Below are 8981 nucleotides of genomic sequence, written 5' to 3'. Positions count from 1 at the left end.
CCCGTTATGGTAAGGGACCCTACTCTACCTATACCAGTCAGCAAGCAAGCAAACATTCCATGCTCATAACCTGGGATTCCTGCTGAGGCCTGTCGGGTTCAACCATTCTAGGGAACACACGCATGCAAATAAATCAGTCTTGCCCGGGAGCAACAAACTGCACTACTTACACCATCCCATATATGTGTACTGGCACAGAGGAAAGGAGAGCTACAGCCTTCAGCCAGACCACAATGGCTGTTAAAGGGAACCTAAACTGAGAAGAATGGATTTTTCCTTTTAAAATAATACCAGTTCCCTGACTCTCCTGCTGATCCTGTGTCTCTAATACTTTTAGCCACAGCCCCTGAACAAGCATGCAGATCAGGTGCTCTGAAGTCAGACTGGATTAGCTGCATGCTTGTTTCAGTGCGTGTGATTCAGCCACTACTGCAGCCATAGGGATCAGCAGGACTGCCAGGCAACTGGTATTGTTTAAAAGGAAACATCCATATCCCTCTCAGTTTAGGTTCCCTTTAAGACATACTGCACATACAAGGAGCATAAAATGTTTGCTTGCATGCTGACTGGTATAGGTAGAGTGGGGTCCCTTACCATAAACAGGGAAACCTCATTGTTGGTGAAAGGGTCAGGAACAGAATGCTGCTGCATGCAATCTATTTTGGAAACGAATGTTCCCTTTCTACAACTACATAATTTTGCATCTTCGTTGTTTCTAATGCTTCTAGTGTTCCAGCTTAATGTGAATGTCATTAGTGCAGATGGTTTATATTTGTTTGTATGTAAATTGACCACTCCCCTCAGCACCTCCATTCACATTTAAAATCATAGTCTCTAAGCAGGGTGAGCATAGCCCCTCCTTCCTTGTATAATTCCAAGAGGACCCCCCAGTGGGGGGTAGACTTCAGGTACCATTTAACTATAGGCTCTGTCCACATCTGTTGTGTCTATTGCAGTGTGACGAAATGCAAAGTCACACCAGTGCATAACTTTTTCAGACAATGGAGGGAACACACAATGATATTAGGTCCATGGGAAGGGAATATAGGAAATATAACTCACCTAACCCTTAGGCCCCTTTTACACTTGCCTTGCAAATGTGCATTACGTTACGCTGTTTTACCGCAGGGAAACGCAATGACAATGGAAGGCAATGGGGCCTAACACACTTAACACGTGGCAATGCACTGGAAGTGCCTGATCGGTTGCAGAGTCAACAGTGTATTACCATTGGACTTCCGTGACGATGCAGCGGCAGAAGTAATCTAAGTCTACGGGAGACGCAGAGATTTTAAATATGTTGGCAGCAGCAGTGCTGTCCAGCAAAGTGTACATCATGCGGCGAGGGTTGGCAAGGGTCATGTGGGGGGCAGCGCTATGCATATGACCCCCACTCTGCCATAGGGTCAAATAAAGGTTTTTTTTGAAGCGTGATGTGATAGGGGTGGAGAATTGCAATGTAAACACAATGGGCTTTCTGTAATAGCAGCGCTGTACTAGCATACTGGCGGTTCTGGATTGGGCAATGGTCCTGTGTGCATATAAGTGACAGGACCATTGCCCAATCCTGAACAGCCAGTATGCTAGTATAGAGCTGCTTTTGGTCGCTGAAGGGAGTGAGCGTAATTTAGGAGCGCACAGTACGCAGCACTAAAGCGTGTAGCGTGCGCTCAGGCAACTCGTACTGCTCCATTTAAGTTGCGCTGCTTTAGCAACGCAGCTTACTTAATCAATCTAAAAGTAACATACTCAAGGGAAGGCTCTGGATCCCTTAGAGCAAGGGTGCCAAACTCAAATACAAAGTGGGCCGTAATTGAACACTGGGACCTTGTCGCGGGCCAACCTCAATGTCTAGTGGCCAACTCTCTCCCTTATAAAGTTCCCTGGTGTCTAATAGCCCCCCTCCTTCCCCTATACAGTTCCCTGGCGTCTAGTGCCCCCTCCTTCCCCTATACAGTTCCCTGGTGTCTAGTAGCCCCCCTCCCTCTCCTATACAGTTCCCTGGTACCTAGTACTTTCCCGCTCCTCGTATGGCTTCCCTGGTGATCTAGGGCTTACCCTCCAATATAGCTTCTCTGGTAGTCCTTAGTGGGCCAAACATAATGCAAAGTGTGGAAACCACCCGAGGGCCAAATCCGATAGCTCCGAGGGCCAGATTTGGCCCATGGGCCAGAGTTTTACATGCATGCCTTAGAGCCTTCCGGGTCCCCCATTCAAATTTCCCACCAGCTGCGATTTTGGGTCTCCTCTGAAGGCTACGAAAATACTCAGGTCTCTTGAGTACTTCTGAAGATGAGCGGCTCCTTACTGTGCTTTCGGTTGCGCAGTACGGAGCTACTCGTAATTGGAAGTACTCAAAGACCCGAGTATTTTCATAGCCTTCTGAGGAGACTCGAAAGCTTCTTTAACATTAAAGTCGGACGCTGGAATGGGGGGCCCAGTGGTGGAACGATGGGATGCAGAGTGTACTGTGAATGCTCAAAAGGATCTAGAGCCTTTCCTCTTCTTAAAGAACCGAGGCCAACATTAAAATCTATTTTTTTTTTACTCACCTGGGCCTTCTTCCTGCCCCTCACAGCCATCTGAGTCCCTCGCTGCAGCCCCGGTCCTCCGCGTTGACCCGCTGGCTGCTCATGATGATTGTGACTCGGCGGCGGGTCGAGTCTTCATACTGCGCCTGTGGACAATGCGGAGGACCGGGGCTGCAGCGAGGGACTCAGATGGCTGTGAGGGGCAGGAAGAAGCCCCAGGTGAGTAAAAAATATATTTCAATGTTGGTCTCAGAAGTCCTTTAAGCAAGTATGTAACTTTTTTCCAACTGGTTGTTACACGTGTCTTTTGAGGACTAGGAGAGCGGTGCCGTGTTAGAAGACTAGTGGCTTATCTTAACTATCTTCCAGCCAATGTTGTCCTGTGGGTGAAAAATGCACATCAGTGGGGATTGTCAACAGAGGACATTAGGTAGGTCTCAAAGTGTCCTCATGGATCAGGTAGGCGAATCTTCCTTCTGACATTCATCGACCTTCAGGAATTGCCTAGGCCAGGGTTAACTGGCAATTCAGCGGGTCAGAGACCCCAGTGAATTGCCAGTTACCCCTTGCCATTTAACCATTGCCAGAGACACCTGTGACTATGAATCCCACAGAAGTGTCTAGCAGCAGAGTGGGCAGAGACTCCAGTCTCTGCTGCTGGTAACCTGCTGATGACAATGTCCTCCTCCCATCTGAAGTCTCCTGACAAGCTGTGACTATGAATCCCACAGAAGTGACTGTCAGCAGAGCGGGGCAGAGACCCCAGTGACATAATGTCCTCCTTATCCCCTCTGAAGCCTCCTGACAAGCTGTAGCTATGAACCCCACAGAAGTGACTGTCAGCAGAGCGGGGCAGAGACCACAGTGACATACTGTCCTCCTCATCCCCTCTGAAGCCTCCCGACAAGCTGCGACTATGAACCCTACAGAAGTGACTGTCAGCAGAGCGGGGCAGAGACCCCAGTGACATAATGTCCTCCTCATCCCCTCTGAAGCCTCCCGACAAGCTGTGACTATGAACCCCACAGAAGTGACTGGCAGAAAAGCGGGGCAGAGACCCCAGTGACATAATGATCTCCTCATCCCCTCTGAAGCCTCCTGACAAGCTGTAGCTATGAACCCCACAGAAGTGACTGTCAGCAGAGCGGGGCAGAGACCACAGTGACATAATGTCCTCCTCATCCCCTCTGAAGCCTCCCGACAAGCTGTGACTATGAACCCTACAGAAGTGACTGTCAGCAGAGCGGGGCAGAGACCCCAGTGACATAATGTCCTCCTCATCCCCTCTGAAGCCTCCTGACAAGCTGTGACTATGAACCCTACAGAAGTGACTGTCAGCAGAGCAGGGCAGAGACCACAGTGACATAATGTCCTCCTCATCCCCTCTGAACCCTCCTGACAAGCTGTGACTATGAACCCTACAGAAGTGACTGTCAGCAGAGCAGGGCAGAGACCACAGTGACGTAATGTCCTCCTCATCCCCTCTGAACCCTCCTGACAAGCTGTGACTATGAACCCTACAGAAGTGACTGTCAGCAGAGCAGGGCAGAGACCACAGTGACATAATGTCCTCCTCATCCCCTCTGAACCCTCCTGACAAGCTGTGACTATGAACCCTACAGAAGTGACTGTCAGCAGAGCCGGGCAGAGACCCCAGTGACATAATGTCCTCCTCATCCCCTCTGAAGCCTCCTGACTAGCTGTAGCTATGAACCCCACAGAAGAAGTGGCTTGTTTTCCAGCAGAGTAGGGCACAGACAGGCACAGCTCGGCCTGCAGACAATGCTTGCGTTGTGGGAGCACCAAGACAGCGTCTCCTCGTCTTAAACTGTCACTGCATGGCTGTGAAAGAGCCGGAGATCGGCCTTTGTTCCCGCTCAGTCATTTAGAAGAAATAAGTGGAAAAAAGGAGCTTTTGGGCCTCATGAATAATGAATGGAATTGCTGCGAGGAGAGGTGCAGTTCTTGGGGGCCATGATTTATTAATGTCTGACTCAACAGGAGAGGAAGGCTGTGTAAGACCCAGGCTGGGAATTTTATTCCAGAGCCACGACAGGAAAGGAAACGCTCCCTCATTGCCGCTATCAGAGGACGCTCCTTCCAGCAGGCCTCGTCCATACATAATTCACAGCCTACAAGAGCCTCGCAAATGATGAAGGCCGGGCCCCAGGGAGCTGTTTTCTGTCAGCAATTCATCCCTTTCATGTTCACTCTTCCCAACCTCACTATTCCTGCCCGCTACTGAAAATAATCCGAATGGTGGAGCCGTGGCGAGAAATGAAGGCTTTCTAGAGAACTCTCGCTTTGGAATTCTATATTAAAGGGGAACCCCACTTTTGTTTTAATTTAGACATAAGTATAGATCAGGGTTGTGCAAGTCAAGTCCTTATGAAACCATGGCAACACTACACTGGAGAACAAATTGCCCACAAACTCCCACTTTACTTCAGGAGTAATTGTCTACATCCAGGCCCAGATTTACCTCACAGGATCCTATAGGCACTAGGGATGGTCGCTGCATTCCGTGGAATTTTAAATTCCGCGATTTCAGCCGGAATTTGGCGATTCCGGAGCGCCGGAACGGAATTGCTATAGCCATTTTTCGGAATTCCGCAGAACAAAACGGATTTCCGCTGTATTTTACGGAATTCAAATATTTCCCCCCCCTAACTGATTTCTGCCTAATAAGCAGTCTTTCTACTCAGTAGACTCCTCTCTTCTGTAACGATTGGGGAACTTTCTCCGTGATCAGCGCACAACGCGTGCGTTGACACGGCGGAAATCCTCCACAAGCGTGTAATTGCAGGCACCCAGCAAAAGGTGCTACGCACCTGTAGAGGGAAATTCCTGTCGGCAGATGGCGCTGGGGAGTGCAGAGGAACCAATCCTCTGTACCTCGACAAATGCCAGACAGGAATTGTACGAAGTGCAGAACGCAATCGCAAGAGAGGCGATTGCGAATGAGAACGAGCAAAGGGACAGGTTGTATGTGTGTGCGCCAATCCAGTCGCCACCCCGCGACCGCGCACACACAACAGCAGATATGAAATAGGAACGCGATCGCGAGAGGTGCGATCGCCAGACGTGACACAAGGCAGAATAGAATACGAGGGTAGCAGAATAGTATTCAGTATTCAGAATAGAATACGAGGGTAGCAAAGGCACAGCAAATAATACAATGAGAAGATACGGAAAATAACAAACGCTAGCTAACCGCGAACACCGCACTCATTCGCAACAGTGCACGCGGTTATGCGCGGTCTCCACGTGATAAGCACAATAGAGACAAGCACGCCTAACTAACCATCGACAGACAAACATGAAACAGAGGACGCGAACGCTTGCTTAACGGTTACCTCACCGAGCCTCCAGCAAGCGGTCGTAGCAGACAAGACAGACACACGAAAACAGGGACAAGCGAGAGATAGGATCCACAGCACTAGCGAAAAGTGGCTAGCGCGATCCAGGTACAGAGTAGCAGAACAGAAGGATCCACAGCACCAGCGAAAAGTGGCCAGCGCGATCCCAGGAGACCGAACAGAAGGATCCACAGCGCTAGCGAAAAGTGGCTAGCGCGATCCCAGGAGACAGAACAGAAGGATCCCCAGCGCTAGCGAAAAGTAGCTAGCGCGATCCCAGGAGACAGAACAGATGAGATAGCTGGTAGCAACCGCTGCACCAGCTATGCTCCAAGAACAGAGATCAGAACGACTTCCTATCGACCACCGCTGGGACAGGACAGTCGCAACAGACAAACAAAACAGATAAACAATCCTAACTGCACTAGGGAAATCTGCCTAGTACAGTTTCCAGGAATTACTCTAAGCTGATCTTCAAACAGAGAGTAAGGCTGACACCCCACCAGGAGTGTTACATAGGACGAAATCCTTATGAACAGCAAAGCATTGTGGGACACACATAGTACTTATAGTACACGCCTCCAATGAATGTGGCCAGGCAATTTGCATGACAACGTATGCAAATTCCTCAGCAAGCACAAGCTGTAAAACTGACAGAAGCTCTTCTTTCCAGAGTCCTGCAGCATGCAAACCTACACAATGGTCAAAGGGCTGCCTGCCTGCACAGGCAGCTGAGCAAATCATCACATCTTCCAGGGAATTGTAGAATTTCAAAAGCCAGCGTACACACCTTGGCCGGGAATTGAACCCAGGTATAGTGCTCAGTAGGTAGCTCTCTTCACCACTATACCACCACCAACACTACATGCTGAAGCCAGCCTAGCATGTACCATTATGATATATCCAAAAGAAAAATGAGCTTGCTTAGGGATTTGTAGGATTTTAAAAGCCAACTCATATATTGGCTAGGCCCAGGATTTGAACTCTGGCCTACCGCTCTGTAGGCTGCTATCCTAACCATTATACCACCAACACAACACACTACAATGCTACATGCTGAAGCCAGCCTAGCATGTACCATTGTGATATATCCAAGAGAAAAATGAGCTCGCTCTCTCTCTAGGACTTGATGCCATTGAACTGAATTTTCAGCTTAAAACGATCAACGGATACCGGCAGAATTTCACAGGCAATTTCGGCATTCCGCCAGATTGAAAACGCAATTCCGTTTCCGACCAAACAGAATGGAATGACCAATTTCCGCCTAAAATTGCGGAAAATACAATTCCGCGGAAAGCGGTGACCATCCCTACTAGAGAGAGAGATGAATCTACATGGTTATCTGGGGTTCTCTTCGGACAACTGTTGAACACAAAAGGCAAGGCCATGACGGGTGGGCTTGAACCACCAACCTTGCAGTTAACAGCCAAATGCACTAACCAATTGTGCCACAGAGACTGTGTACCACACAGACTGTGAATGCATTGAATGATTGAATACGTTGAATGATTTTATGGGGCTGTATGTGTGTCTTTTGGAGGGAGGAAGTAAGTCTGCTCCAAGAAGTTTCAGCATGTAGTGTTGGTGGTATAATGGTTAGGATAGCAGCCTACAGAGCGGTAGGCCTGGGTTCAATTCCTGGGCCTGGCCAATGTATGTGAGTTGGCTTTTAAAATCCTACAAATCCCTAAGCAAGCTCATTTTTCTCTTGGATATATCATAATGGTACATGCTAGGCTGGCTTCAGCATGTAGTGTTGGTGGTAGTATAGTGGTGAAGAGAGCTACCTACCGAGCACTAGACCTGGGTTCAATTCCCAGCCAAAACCTGGGTTCAATTCCCGGCCAAGACCTGGGTTCAATTCCCAGCCAAGATATGTAAGCTGGCTTTTGAAATGCTACAATTCCCTGGAAGACGAGACCCTCCTCCCTCTGGGAGGATGGGAGAAAGGACAAAGGAAACAGTGTATAGGGTCTATGGGCTACCATATAGCATAAACAAGGTTCCATTTGCGATTATTATAATTTTTCCGTCGGAATCCGTAATTCCGCGGAATTTCATAAAAATCCGGCGGAATTTTCATAGCGACTGAATTTAGACCTTGCGGAATCCGCGAATTCCGGCGGAACGGAATTTGTTCGTTCCAATCATCCCTAATAGGCACAGATGTTCTGGCACCCTAGACCTCACCCTCCATGAACCTACAAAGCCACACCAAACTGCATCACAAGTGTGCTGGCTGGCCGGAAAAAAAAAATACACCTTTTTTACACTGGCTGGCCTAGAAAAAAAAATACAACTTTATTTCCAAATATTATATATATTAATATGTACTAGGGACATGATTACAATCTTGTGATAACCAGAACAAATGGGCAGATAAAATGTGTGGGTTTTATGCACAGTAGCAGTGTTTATATTAAAACTATAGCGGATGAAATTGTAGAAATAGTGTCTGTTTTTAATTTATTTATCTTGTTTTTCCCTTTAACATGCATAGAAAATAAAGTAATTAATGAAAACAATTATCAAGTAAAGAGTACAAATCCGGCCCTGATCGCAGGGGTAATTGTTACGCCCATGAATTGCTGCCATGTCCATCTGCTTTGTCAAGCCTGCCCCCAGCTCGTCAGCTGCTGCTGAATTGGTGGCTGCCAAGCTGGGGGTGGGCCACAGCAAAACAGGTGGAGGTTTCCGAAGAGCTTCAGAAAAACGGCAGTGGCTGCACTGCTCAGGAGGGGGGATAGCGCATCACCTGTGATCCAAAGACGTCAGGTGAGTATTAAGCCACAAACTCCCCTCCCCCCATCCAGACAGGCGTTGTTATTTTTAGTTTAGGTACTCTTTAATGTACTGTATACACAGTGAAATGCAGTGCGGTCACCTTACACAGTTATTCTACATCACCATCCAGCTAAAGCTGCACCTGGCCACATGGACAACAATACACTTTCATTTCTGTGGACTGGACTGACCTTTAAAGAAGAACTCCAATGAAAATAATGGAATTAAAAAAAAAAAGTGCTTCATTTTTACCATAATTATGTATAAATGATTTAGTCAGTGTTTGCTCATTGTAAAATCTTTCCTC

The sequence above is a fragment of the Hyperolius riggenbachi genome, chromosome 11, assembly GCF_040937935.1.
Source record: "Hyperolius riggenbachi isolate aHypRig1 chromosome 11, aHypRig1.pri, whole genome shotgun sequence".
NCBI lineage: Eukaryota > Metazoa > Chordata > Amphibia > Anura > Hyperoliidae > Hyperolius > Hyperolius riggenbachi.
This window is presented reverse-complemented; position numbering follows the sequence as displayed.